The following is a 15,525-nucleotide window of genomic DNA, read 5'->3' as shown; positions in this document are numbered from 1 at the left end:
AATCAGTAAATAACAGCTACTATTGTTTTGTTTTTAATATCCTCCTCATCATTATTATCAATATAAGCCCTCATGGAATTCACATTCTATCACAGTCAATGTTGTTCCTGGAGGTAAATTTCTCCTTAAACTCTGGCAAATGGAAGATTAAAGGTGCTGTAGTCATGTGTGAATTTTAAACAGACAAATGTTAATTATTTTCCCTCTTAAAACAATAACATTTTCCTCCTATCCTCTGGTACTGCTAATGGAAATCATTTTTTGTCCCTGAAATCTAAGCCTTTCACTGTGCCTTAAAATACCTATTAATATTAAGGTATGCAGTCAAAGTACTTACCCGTCTAGAAGGTATTTCTTCCCTATCTGTCTAGGAAGAGGCAGAGATTTTTCTCCTTTTAACATCTTAAAGAATATTAACATATTACCATTTATAAAATATGACCATATTTCATCTCATAGATCTCCTGGCGCAGTGTAAATAGTCACTGTCCATTTGCTTACTTGTATTTATTTGAAACAAACAAGTATTTCATATAACTCCTATGGAAATTAATGAAGACCACCCAAATGAGAACAAGCAAAAGCTATTCAGAACTTGCTATATAACAAGGGAGTCAGCCACCATCTATTGCCTTTAGCCAAGACTCAAAGACAGACCAGGAAGTGAGAGAGCTCTATAGTGATAAAAGGGAAAGGTTCTGACTGGAAGCTGTTAGCATCGGAAAGCTGGAGGCGGACTAACTAGAAGCAAAGCTTCCTGTGTTGAGATGGGTTAGGTGAACACAGTTGTCTTACTCTGGTTTGTCCTAAGTTGGAAGCTGGGGGAAAATTAGCAGAGCTGTCATTTACTGATCCAGTCATTACGATTTGGAGCTAAGTCGTAAAGAGGTTGTGGGTTGGCTTCTGGGCTGGTGGCTGCAAATTTCATAAATTAGAGTTTTATTTATATATATGGTCTGGCCATTTTGCACTGCATATTCAGTCTCTCACTCCCTTACTGACATAGATAGCGAACCCCTCAACATACTGAAGTCTTGATTTTTATGCTGAAATATGCTTATGGAAATTTCATAATATAGTTATAAACTTAATAAATATGTTTCTACACTGGAAATAAATTATGCTTTTGAAAACACTTGTGTATAGATATCTACTTAAAATAGACATATTTTCATTGACTTACTTTTTTGTTTGTTTGGGGAGAAATCTTAATTTGGTTACTTTGATTGGAGATATTTTAAGGACATTTTTGAAAATCAAGGTGTAAATTCTTTACAGACTACCACAGGTAACAGAGTATGATAACCTACTATCAGTATTCTTCATTCATTGATTACAAAATAGAGAAATCTTACTGTGAAATTGCTTTTTTTTACCAGAAATAATTAAATCTGATATATAAAGTCATTTATTAACTGTACAAGGTCTTCAAAAACAATTTTGTTACATTAATAAATTATTGTTCTACTTAGGAAGAGGTCACAACAAATCATAATGTATAAAAATAATTTCACAATAAAGAAGTGATTATGCAATCTGGCCATTTGCTTTATTCTGGTTAAAACAAAACTATTGACTAGAGCAGCAAGTTACCTTTAAGAACTTGGGAAAAAAAGAAATTATGAATAAGAAAATTATACAAGAAAAGTTTGTAGTATTAAATTGCTTGATTTAAAAAAGACTTTCCTTTACATAAAACCAAATATTTAATACACTTAAAGAAAATTATCTTCTTCAAATCATGTCATTCACTCTCTTTAAGCAAATACTTTTGAATACATTGAAGCTGAAATTGAGAATTAGAGCTCAGATATAGCCATCTGACATAACATGTTTTGCTTGCACTGTACTTAAAAAAGTTGAGCCAACATTTAAAAATCAGGACAATTCATACACAAATTTAGATTTCTGTCTTCTCTTGAACAACCAGGAACAGGGAAGAGGCTGCCTCCTTTAGATGCGGTCTATGATCTTTACCACAATTCTTACCATTTCCCAATGAAAACCTGCTTTTCTCAATTGTCTTTTATCAGAGTCCAGCCACCATTATTATCCTTAAAGAAATATGTATTTATATCTGTGCCTCTATAAATAATTGAAATGAATGAAACAGACTAATAAAGTATCACATTTTAATAAAAGATATATATAGAAGGAAAATACCTTAAGAAGGCCATATATATGACAAACCCTCAGCTGATATCATAATTAATGGTGAAGAACTGAAGCCCTTCACTCCACATTTAGGAACAAGACAGAGTTGTTCCCTATCACTACTGCTATTCAATGTACTATTGGAAGACCTAGCCAGAGCAATCAGGCAAGAGAAAGAAATAAAAGGCATCTGAATCAAGAATAAAGAAGCTAAATTGTCATTTTTTTCAGATGACATGATGTTATATATAGAAAACCCTAAAGACTACCAAAAAGCTACTTGAAACAATAAATAAATAAAGTTGCTGGCTACAAAATCAATGCATTCCTACAAAAATCCATTGCATTCCTATATACTAACAATGTAATCTCAGAAAAAGAAATAAAAAAGCAATCCCTTTGCAATTGCAACAAAAAGAATAAAATACCTATAAGTAAACTTAACCAAGGATGTGAAAGACCTTTACACTGAAAACTATGACATTTTTTAAAGAAATTGAAGAAGACACAAATAAATGGAAAGACATTTCATGTTCATAGATTGGAAGAATCAACATAGTAAAAATGGCCATATTACTCAAAGGAAAAAAAAAAAAAAAAAAAAAAAAATATATATATATATATATATATATATATATATATATATATATATATATTTAATGCAATCCCCATCAAAATCCCAATGGCATTTTTTAAAGAAATAGAACAAAAAATCATCAGATTTGTATGCAACCACAAAAGACCCCAAATAGCCAAAGCAATCCTAAGAAAAAAGAACAATGCTGGAGGTGTCACACTTCCTGACTTCAGCTTGTACTATGGGGCAACAATAATCAAAACCGTATGGTATTGGCAGAAAAACAGACACACAGACCAATGGAATAGAATTGAAAACCCAGAAATAAGTCCACATAAATATGAACAGATAATTTTTGACAAAACCAAAAATATACAATGGAGAAAAGAAAGCCTTTTTAACAATGCTGTTGGGAGAATTAGAAAGCCACATGCAAAAGAATGAAAACTAGATTGCTATCTGTCACCATGTGCCAAAATTAACTCAAAGTGGATCAAGGACCTAAACGTAAGACCTGACACAATAAACTGCATAGAAGAAAACATAGGTACTAACCTTATGGACCTTGGGTTCAAAGAGGATTTTATGAATTTGACCTCAAAGGCAATGGAAGTGAAAGCTAAAATAAATGAATGAGACTATATCAAACTAAAAAGTTTCTGCACAAAGAAACCATAGACAAAACAAAGAGGCAACCAACCAAATGGAAAAGATATTTGCAAACAATGTCTCTAATAAGGAGCTAACATCCAAATATAAATAAGGAACTCATACAACTCAACAACAAAAAGACAAATGATCCAATTAAAAAAAGGGCTGAGGACCTGAAGAGACATTTCTCCAAAGAGGACATACAAATGGCAAAGAGACATATGAAAAGATGCTCAACATAACAACTCATCAGAGAAATGCAAATAAAAATGGCAATAAGAAATCACTCCATACAGTTAGAATGGCTATTATCAACAAGACAAATAATAAGTGTTGGTGAGGTTGTGGAGAAAAAGGAACACTCATACACTGTTGGTGGGAATGCAGATTGGCACAGCTGCTATGGAAGGCAGTGTGGAGGTTCCTCAAAATATTAAGAATAGAATTACCATATGACCCAGCAATCCCTCCCCTGGGTATATACCCCAAAAAATCTGAAAACATTTATCCGTAAGAATATATGTGCTCCTGATGATCATTGCAGCATTATTTATGGTGGCCAAGACATGGAAACAACCAAAGTGTTCTTCAATAGATGATTGGACAAAAAAGATGTGGTAATGTATATACAATGGAAAGAAAAGATCAAATAGTACCATTTGTGACAACATGGATGAATCTTGAGATTATTATGCTGAGTGAAATGAGTCAGAAAATGTTGAGAACCATATGACTCCAATGATATTTGAGATATAAAACTGAAAGCAACAAAGGAACAAAGCAAACAAATAAAGAAACAAAAACTCATAGACACAGACAACAGTTCAGAGGTTACCAAAAGGCATGAGGGTGAGGGAGGTGGTAGAAAAGGGTAAATGGGGTCAAATACATGGTGATGGAAGGAGAACTGACTCTGGGTGGTAAAAACATATATATAAATGATGTAGTGCTGAATTGTATACTTGAAACTTATGTAATTTTACTAACTATTGTCATCCCAATAAATACTAATTTAAAGAAAGAAAAAGGAAAAAGTTATTTTTACTTGTGGAAATAAAACAATTTCCACAGTCTCCAACAAAAAAGACAAAACTCAGTCCAATTCAATTGTTCACATTATCTATCATCTTGGCCTCTGCAAACTTTTGCACCAGAAGCTGCAGGTATGTAATGCCAGGCACTATGCAAGTGCATAGTGCATTATTAGCAATATTGAGTGGGTTCTTGACATCAAAGAGTTTATAATCTAGCAGGGGAAAAACTAATAAGAATTCTAATAAAGTTAAACAAGCAATCACAGTGAAGCTCCCTCTTAAACCAACAGAAAAATGGAAACTACAAGGAGCTGCCTTCCAGTAAATCATTGGGAAAACACAAAGGTTCAAGGAAATAGGTGTTCTGGCACACACTCTTTACAGACTGTGGGATCTTAGGCCATATCTCATGTTCCTGTATATGTCAGTGGTCATCAGTTCCCATTTTGCTGCCTACACACTCTTATCTGCCCTATCATGATCTGCTCTCCTCCATGAGTTTCAACCTACTAATTTGTGATCAGCAAACTCCCCTAGAGCTTTCATCTCTTCTCTAAATGTTCTCATGACTGGCTGACCTTCATCAAAATCTGGCTTCACCTTGTGGAAATATTTCACTAAATTGATCTTAACAGATAGTTTGTGTGTGTGTGTGTGTGTGTGTGTGTGTGTGTGTGTGTGTGTGCGTGTGTGTGCTTTTTCTTTCTCAGTCAACAGACCACTGGACCAAGAGGTGAGTAATGCTTACATTCATGTCATTAATTTCCACCCTACACATAAAATTCTTTTGGAGGAATCAATGTTATCTAAAGCTTATGTCATCCTCGTACCCTCTGTTGTGTCTCGATACCATCTACTGGACTACTTCTTATCATTTACTGAAGATATCTCTCAGAGCAAAGAATTCCTCCCTATCTTGTTATCATTCTCAGCTACTTCAACACTGACACAGATGAATTAGCCACAATGCAATCTCTTTGGTCCTGGAACTCTCATCTCTACCTACATTAAAAACCCATTCCTGCATTTAGCTTTGATTTCATTAGAAATCCAACTAAATCTAAAATGTAGGCTTCAGACATTACAATTCCTAAACCTTCTCTAGCCCTTTTGCTATAACTGTCTTTTTATTAGCCCTCTCCAGTATTTTTTTTGTCCAGTTTTATTACATAATATGACATTCTAATCACTCCTTTGCAAACACTCTCAACTCTTTTGCCCTCTTTTTTCTCCAGTTTTTACTCCAGGAAAACTCTTGTTGTACTCGGCTACACCATTTTTCTGCCTGTAATTGAACACCTGAATATTTACAAGGGAAAGGAAAACATCAGTTGGGCATATTTCACAATAAAGTCAATCAAATTCCTCAAATGAGCACAAAATAACTCCTAGAACTCCTATGAAGTCTTCTTAGTGTATTGTTTCCCAGAATTCAGAGATAACTTATCATGTCTCACTCCACATACTCAACTCCATTGTATTCAGTCTTAATAATCTACTTAATATTTTATTGAGACAATTGAAGACATCAAACAAAAGGAGTCTCACAATATCCATTCAATCTTTTATTATTATTTTTTTAAATAAATGAACTTCACTCTTTAGATAAGCATATTGCCATCCTCCTAAAAGATGTTATTTCCCAGCCTTTCATGAAGCTAGATTTGACTTAGTTCTAGTCAAGGAGGTGTAAAAAGAAATGTATAGTATCTTCACAAAGTTCACTAGAAGGTATGGAAGTGGCCTTTTTTCCTACTTTCTCCAACTTACTGCCTAGAAAAATAAATAAATAAATGTGGTGACTTTTATGCTAACAGCCAGAAACGTTTTCAAGGAAAAAAAGAAATGAGTCAGGTAAGATAGATGAAAAATACTTATTACATGTCATGGTAAAAGACCTTTTCATTTCAGGTCCTCATCAAGGATTGTTTCAATAGAATGGGAAAATTAGAAGGCATTGAAAGGGACAGAGTGAAAATGTAGGAATTGAAGGCAGCTGATTTATAAATAATTCCAGAAGTTTGTTTATAAAAAGGTTGAGAGAGATGGAGAAGTCAATCTAAGAAGAATTGGACATTAAAGAATTTTTAAAATAGGAGGTGCTTGATTATTATCACATTACTTTTTATTTACTGAAGGAATAGATGTTGATTTTAATAAATTAATTCATCTAAACGTGACTAAAGGAAAGGATTAATATTCTCTCCACCCTCTCTTGGTTTCCCAACTCCCTAAACAAACTGTTCTTTGTTCTTATTACCATTTTTGAAACATGATGTTGTTTTAATTTTCTCTCCTGTAAAGTGTAGATAATATTAGTGCTAACATTAAAGGTTGGTAAAGATTACATGTGCTATTATTCCTTGGCTGTTGGACCTGTAATTGCTGTGTTTTGAAATTCATTCCCTGATGCCCCCAGCTCTGCTCTACACCACAGATGTCTGCCTCCTATTCCCTGGGCTCCTTTGTCTGTTGTTTTCTAATTAGTTTGAAGATCCGGGATGCCCTCTAGTATAATACCGGAGGAGAGAAAAGAAGTTGAGATATTTATCCTTCTCAGCAGGGACCACCTCTCTTTCATTGTGTGATTCCCCCTGGGGACAGTCAGTCCCTGGACTCCAGTAGCACCATCTTGTCTCATTGTACTTCCAGCTATAGGAATGATAGCAGCTTTCAGCTATTGTTAAGCTCTGAGTGCCATACTGTCATCTATTTGCTTTTTTCATATTTTTTATCACTTCTACAACTAGTTTCTTATGTTATATTCCCTCTGTTAAACTACCTGGCATGGGCTCTCTCTTCCTGACTTTGCCCTAATACAGCTGTCATCATCATGGTTGTCATCATTACCATCACCATCATTGCCTTCAGAATGAGTCAGCAACTAGAAATTAATTAAATGTAGAATCAAGTTCCTCAGAAAGTAAGAGATGGAATACAAAGCACAGGTAACAGGAAAAGTCTTCAACTGAAAGAAGAAAAAATATCTCCCTATTAAAAGAAGAAAAGGAAGAAAACATGCCTGTAGAAGCAGATAAATGGTCAGTTCAATTTATTTTGTGTTACTTTTTTTTTTTTTTTATACATCCCATTCATCCTGGATGTATTTAAGGCAACTGAGACCAGAGTGTAATTGTACCTTATCTCCCAGTAACACCTTAGCAAGGTAGTGAGTCTCCAGAGAAAAATGACTGAATTGTGTGTTAGGTCCCAGGGTGCAGAAGAGCTCCTTAGGTCCCAGGGTGCATCAGAACAACAGAATAATGTCTATGCAGCACAGAATGGGGCAAAAAATAAAAAGAGTTGCATGGAATTTCTAGGCTGATTGGGGCTTAGTTGGGCTTAAAAATTTTCTTAAGCAAAAAGTTGTGAGAACAACAAACAGGATTTCTCTCTGCTTGAGTATGGTACCACAGAAGAAAAGAGATTTGTTGAACTTAATGGACCAGATGAGAACCAGGAATAATTTAGTAGGAATGTGTATAGATTGACCATTAAGGAACAGTAAGACAATGCATGACTCATTAGAAGTCAGTGTGGACGGAGCACACTTCCATACCCAGCCTAACCTCCCATGGGACCTTGACACAGTACCTACAATAGGAGATGGGAGACTGTGAAATAAACCAGATAACAAGTTTTCACTCTGATGGCATAGGACTCAAGTTGAAATTAATACACATAGTTTTAGAAAAAGTAAATTTCTATTTATTACACATCTGAATTAGTAAAATGAAATTTCTACCTGGACGAATACAAACAGTTGTCTATTCTTACAAGACGAGGTTTAAACTCATGTTGAAAGAATAGGATTTTGCAATAGAAAATTTTATGAAGCACTGCATTGAAGACATGAACGAATCAATTTTTGGACGAAATAAAAATCTAAGCCAAGTTGGGGAAAAAAGTGTCCTTATTTTAAAGTGCTCAAATAATATTTTAAATAACTGGTTGAAAGACTGAAATAATAAAATAAAAATGTTACTTTGAACTTTGTTAAAGAGGAAAACCACAGGCCCAAAATGGCCACGTGTGCTAAAGCCTATGATAACAAACCTGATCTAACTGCTGTTTCAACCTCTCCCAGAAATATAATCTTAATCAAGCAGTCTGGAATTTTCCAGTCAAGCACCAGTAAAGCAATCTGTCCAGAAGGCCCGCTCCATCCCCCATAGAAAACAGAAGCAATTCGCATGATAAAAACGCTTGCCTTGCCTTTCCTCCTCCTAAAACATGTTTTGGTCTAAATATAATCTTTTTTTGTTGTTGTTAATAACTCCCGTGCCCCACCCTTCTTCCTATAAAAATCTTCTACCTTGTACAACACCTGAAATATCCTAGTTGCTAGATGGGATGCTGCCCAAACCGTGAATCACTTATAAAATCAATTACATCTTCAAATTTACTTGGTTTTGTTCTTTAACAACTTGTATGAATAAACAGGAAACATTTTGATCATTTTGTTGTTTTGTTTTGTTTTATTACCCCACATATAAAATAATTTATATCTATGAAGACAGACTTAATTGTGAAGTTACTTGTAAATAATTTTTCAAGTATTTATATATATATTTTATCAGCTGGTTTAAAATAGATATATACTTATATGGGACTAAAACTATAACAGGTAAAATGCAAGAGTGGGGGTTCACAGCGTGCCCATTCTGTATCCTGAACTCAGCAACAGCAAGATATCGTTCACTAATATTCCTGAGCTTTAAATTATTTGCATTCTGGTTTTCTCAGTACCTTCAATTGGTTGGTATAATGGTAAATTACCATATTTTGGTGGTAATATTTATAATGGAATGTTTATATAAATATTTATAATGGAATTTGGCTATATTTACAACGGAATTTTAAGTGATTTATAAGCTTTCTTCATATTCAGAAATAAATCCTTACTTGGCATGTAGAATGTATTAGTCAAAATGTATTTGCTGCTTTTCTTCATTAAGTAATAATAATAATAATAATATCCTGGCAAAGGGTAAGCATGACACTAAGGTGAAAGTATTCGTTGTTTACCTAACAAGTTACTCACAAACTCAGATTATTTAGCAGATATCTTTCAAGGTTGAGCTACAACTGTAAATTTGACTGAATTGTTAAAATATACTTGACAATATCCTTTTTTTTTAAGGAGGGCTCAGGTGACAGGGGTCCATGCGGGGATTGAACTGGCCAAACTGGCAACCTTAGTGTTATTAGCATCATGCTCTAACCAACTGAGCTAACCAGCTGCCCCTTGATGATATCCTTATAAGAGAAATTAAGATCCTGATGTGTTAGGCAGAAGGTAGGCATGAGCAACATGAGGGGTGGGTAATAAGGTAACTGGCACTTGGCACCTCCCGTGTCCACTTCCCAGGGACCACCCAGGTCCAATCCCCAGGGGCTAATTTTGTGGTAGAACACACTGATAATAGGAAAGTAAAATCCATCCAGAATTATCTGTTTTTTTAATGCTTGCACAGAAAATTAAAGCTTACCCTTTGGTTAACCTTAGCCTAATTATAATATAGTTACAATAAATTGGCATTGCAGTTTTAACCCCTCCCCCAGTGGGTTTTTCTGTGTGCATTGTGGGTAAAGGCATGCACAGAAAGGAATCGGTTATAAGGAACAGGTTATATATAACCTGTTCCTATAAAGGAACAGGTTAACCTACACATGTCAATCAAATGACCCAAGTCTGTAAGTCACATGCAGAGCTGGCCCATTGCCACCAATATAAAACTCAAGTCCCAAACCCTTCGGCACCATTGTCTGTCTTGACTTTGCCTGTTCTTCCCTTAGAATGTATCCTAGGAAACTTTCCTTACTTTATACCTTCATGTTTGCTGATCTGTAATTCTTTATTGTGTCCGCAAAAGACCAAGCCATTACTCCAGTACCAGATGGAACAGCTGTGCTTTGCCTCTTGATCGGAATACCTCAAGCTTGATTACATGTCCCGGTACCATGTGAAAGACTTCTTGTGGCACATCATCCTGGCACCCAGCAGTTCAAGCCCAAAGAGTTTACCAGCCAGATCAACCTGAGTGTAGAGAATGCCTGGGGCATCCTGCACTGGGTCATTGACATTTGCATGAAGCTGGACAGGGCAAGTACCTCATCCTCAAGGACTCCAATAAGCAAGTCATCCGTGTCTCTAGCTTGCTCACGGTCACCTTCAGCTCTGAGGAGAACTATGAGTAGGAGGAGGAGGAAGAAGAGGAAGAAATTTGAAGGAGCTGGAGTTTGTAAATCCACCAAGCCTAGGAGGACCTCAGATGCCTGATGGAATGTTTGTCTAATACTTGCTCTCTGAAATTTGAGAGATGGAATAAAGTCTTTCAGTCTCTTAATCTCGCTCATAGATAGATAGATAGATAGATAGATAGATAGATAGATAGATAGATAAATAAATAAATAAATAAATAAATTCAGACTTGGAAAATGAGACTTGAACATTGGTAATAAAAGCCATTTTTAACCTTTCATTACATGACAAAAGTTGTAGTGTTAGTGGTCTGAAAAATGCACAAGTTATCTTTCTTCAGTGAACATGTCTAGTGAAAAAGACTGAGGAGTCAGTCAGTGAATCTATCACTGGCGTATGACACAATTAACTACATTTCCCAATAATAAGATCCATTTATTGAAAATTTCAATGTTGAATGGTGTCATTCCTTTGGGAACATCATCCCAGTACATCTCTACAAGGATTCCTCTTCCTTTGACATAGTTCATTAAGCTGGGAATATTGGTTCACATTTATATCTATATATTTATATGACGAACTAGTTTTTATCCAAAAGGAAATTTCCCAGGCAAGAAAGCTGGTATGTAGTAATGTTTCTCCATTCACCATAGATTTTTAATAGAGATTTATTTTAGTCATTAAGCAAAAGAGAAATAAAAGTATCTCATGTTAAGTAATGTAAAACACTTTTTTTAATGACAAAATACTGGTGCTTTATAGAGTTGAATGTAAAATTGTCTTAAAATTTTAACAATGGGGTAATGGAACACCAAGCAGTCTACTAGATGTTCCTGGTTTGTTATCCTATGTAATTAGAGACACCTCTGCAAAAACTTTGAGAAACATAGCTATGATTACAATTCTTTAGTTACTGATCTCATATGCTTTCAATAATTCAATAATTTTGCCCAACTTGATCCATGAGCAAACAGTACCTCCTTGAAGAGCTATCAGCCCTTACTCCTCGTGAAGATCTGATCACTCTAAAAATAAGGACTCATGTCCTGGTCCCAGACCCAGATGAAAGGGTCCATACACTCTGGCATCTAGGTCGATTGCTGATTCATCATAAAGGCCTTACTGGGCCCTTTGCAAAAACTAGCAGAAAATATGTATCTCTTTTCTTGATTTCAGTAGCCTTCTTCTCAAGGGAAAAAGAAAAGAATCTTCAAAAATATCTGTCTTCAGTATAACAATAATAGTGAGGGTTGGTATATAAACGGTAAAAATATAAACACGATACTAATTATAAAGGGTATAGAGAAATAAAAGGATAAGACTGTTTCAGGATGACTTTTAACTTTCCAATGAAGAGAGATATTTTTTACAAGATTCTCCAAGAATCTTGAATACAGAAATAATTTGGAATGAGCCTTTATCTTGTTTCTCTGACCTGTGCTTCCATAAAAGGATAATATTCTGACTATTAAGCTGGCTTCCGTAAAATCTAATACTACATACTTTTATAGACTTTTATATAGTTCTCTGGATATGGAAAAACAGCAAGGCCTGTCAAGTTCAGCAGGAGCCATCTCTTTATATTGTTGGAATGGTGATCGGTATTTCAGGCCTACTTTGCATTCATTCTCATAGCATATTCTGAAGCACGCTAATGAAGGAGAGCAGTACAGGATTTCCTGAAGATCTCAGTCTCTTTGATTTATTAACTGATTTTTATACAATGTCTGTGTTAATACATTCACGCCTAGCGATGAGACAATGAATAATTACCGTTCTATAGTGATCAGAAAAGCCATTTTTAAGATGAAAGTAATAATCTTTTATTATTAAAAGTATGCATAGACAAGTTCTTTCTCTTCTAGGATACTGCACTAACAGAAGTTGTAAAGCACTGACTTGAATGCATTTTTCAGGATGTTGAATATTACTGAAATCAATGAGAGGATCAAAGCAAGCTCACATTTTACAGATTTAATTTTTTTCTTTAAGTTTCCTTGATGCACAGTTGAAAGAAAAACATCACCAAATTTTACAACAAAATGACTAAAATATGCATTAAAAGTCAATTCTAATAAATTGTATATTTTAAAAATGCACTAGGCCTAACCAGGAACATATCCAACTATGATATTAAATAAATGGTCTTAATTGGTGCTATGAATATAACATTAGATTACTAAAGGAAAATACTACCTACAATCAATATTGAATCACTTTATGGGTAGATGAACTCAATATTGACATTGTGTGCTTCACTCTTAACTAAAAGAAAAATAATATTGTTAGAAAATGTTCATATAATGATGCTCTAGTTGGCTTTCTGCCATTTAAGCAAATAACAGTTGCTTTTTTTTTTTCAGGCTGTTAAAATTATATTTTGATGTAAAAAATATATTGTTTAATAACCATTTCCATTACATAGATTTTTCCAGTAGCTCAAAGTCTACATTTGATATTTCTACGACGAAATTTTTTTTTCCTGAATTATTTGGAAATTACATATTCACAACAGAGACTTTTCTCTTTCTGTCTCTTGATTTACCTTTAACATATTATAAATACCTGCTATTTCTCTCCTGTTTTATAGATAAAAGGAATGAGATGGGCAACATAGATTTGCATTTTCTAATCCAGCATTCTAAAACAGTTATCTACGAAATCACATAAAGTTAAGCGTGATTTAACCATTATGGTCTACAATTCTGTCCATTTTCTTGAATGTGTCCACTGTGACAACACTGACTTTTTAATGGCAACATTGTAGTTCATACTATCATGGTACACCTTGAACTATACCCAGCAGTTCCTATTAACATAACATTTTAATAGTTTTCATTTTTGTATATGTGCTGCCGAAGCGAGCACAATAGTTTTCATTTTGGTAATTCATTTTATTGTGAGTGTTTGCTTGGATGTTTTAGGCATTTGGACACTTGAAAAAATAATTTCCTCTGGAAGAACACAAGAACTCTATTTTTTCCAAACAGAATTAGAGTTTATGGGTTTCTTGTCCCTCTTTTACTCTTTCTCTTGTTCTCTCTCTCTCTTTGTTCCTTTCTTTTGACAAAAATCATCAGAGAAAGAAAAAATAATTGCATCATGTTCTATTTCACTAAATTAATGACTATGTGAAAATACTTTCTCCTATTTTTATGTCCTCAATGAATTATTTTGCATTTCTTTAAGTAAATAGCACTTTATATGTAAGTATAATTAATATACATGAACTATAATGGTTATACGCTAATTTTACCCAGTTTTTAGTCAGAGTTCACCAAAGAAACTGAACCAATAGAATATATACATATATATACCATGTTTCCCCAAAAATAAGACCGGGTCTTATATTAATTTTTGCTACAAAAGATGCATTAGGGCTTATGTTCAGGGGATGTCATCCTGAAAAATCATGCTAGGGCTTATTTTCTGGTTAGGTCTTATTTTCAGGGGAACACAGTATATCTGTATCATCTGTCTAAAGAGCTTTATTATAAGGAATTGGCTCACACGATTATGGAGGCTAAGTCCCACAGTATGTTGCCTGCAAGTTGCAAACCCAGGAAAGCTGGTGGTCTAGATCCAGTCAAAGTCCAAAGGCCTAAGACCTAGGAGAAACAATGGTGAAAGTTCCAGTCTAAGTCTGAAGCTCTAAGAAGCAAGAGAGCTGGTGGTATAAGTCCCAGTCTAATGTCAGGAAGAGACAAATGTCCCAGTTCAACAGTAAGGCAGAGAGATAAAATTCTCCTTTCTTCTACCTTTCTGTTCTATTCCAGATCTCAGTGGATTGATTGGATGATACCCACCCACTTTGGAGAGGGTAACATGCTTTACTTAGTCTACCAACCCAAATGTTAATTGCATCCAAAAACACCCATAGACACACCCAAAATAATGTTTAACCAAATTATGTAAACAATCCACAATTCAGTCAAGTTGATACATAAAATTAACTACCATATTCATATATTTTTATTCTATTTGACTCTTCCGTTTGCTAGTACTGGTGAAATATATTATCTAATAAAATTATGTCAAAATATAATCTTCTTAATTATTTTCCCTCAAAACAGACATGTGTCTCATTGTTTCCATTACACTTGTTTATTTGTATTAGATATCAATAATCAGTTACAGTATACAAATTCAAAAGTAATGCAATGCATGTTAGTAAAATTATGGTAAACTATATCATTGGTATATCATTAAGTTTATTTCACATTGCAAATGTTAACTATAATCTTAAATGGATGACTTATATTCATTTATTGTTTCAGTTTCATGTTTCCAGGTGCTGTAATTCCCACATTATGACACCTGTAGTACAAATATTGAATATGCGTTTCCTAATGAAATTGAGATTACAAAGAACTAAATATTAAAAAAATAATAACCTGTTCTCACACCAATTAATACTGAAATTCCACTTCCTCGTAAGATAATTTCCTTTATAAATAAGGTATATAATATATCAAGTATTCATTGAATTTCCTCCATAATTCATATTCTCCTTGATTTACTGGATCATTAGTATAATTAGGTAGAAGTAGACTGGTCTATTTCTCCACCTTAAGATTTTTTGCTATTTGAGGATAAATTACCACACTGTATATTCTTTAGCACGAGGTATTAAAAAGTTACTGTAATAAGATATTTTATCTATATATGAATGTTTAATTTTTTATGAGGCATAATCAGCTATGTATTACATATACATACACACAAATGCATCTTATAAGTAGCTGTCATTTTTACAGCAATTTAAAAATTTGAATTATAATTAATATTTTCTTCCTCTGTACTAAATAAGAAATGGTTAAAGACTTTGTCATGTTTCTGCAGCACAGATTCCTATAAATTAAAAGAAAACTTACACAAGGCATATATCTGTGGTCTTCATAGTA

Source organism: Rhinolophus sinicus, chromosome 1 (assembly GCF_057876585.1).
Source record: "Rhinolophus sinicus isolate RSI-liver-muscle chromosome 1, RSI-T2T, whole genome shotgun sequence".
Lineage (NCBI taxonomy): Eukaryota > Metazoa > Chordata > Mammalia > Chiroptera > Rhinolophidae > Rhinolophus > Rhinolophus sinicus.
The sequence above is the reverse complement of the archived record's forward strand: the minus strand, read 5'-3'. Positions refer to the sequence as shown.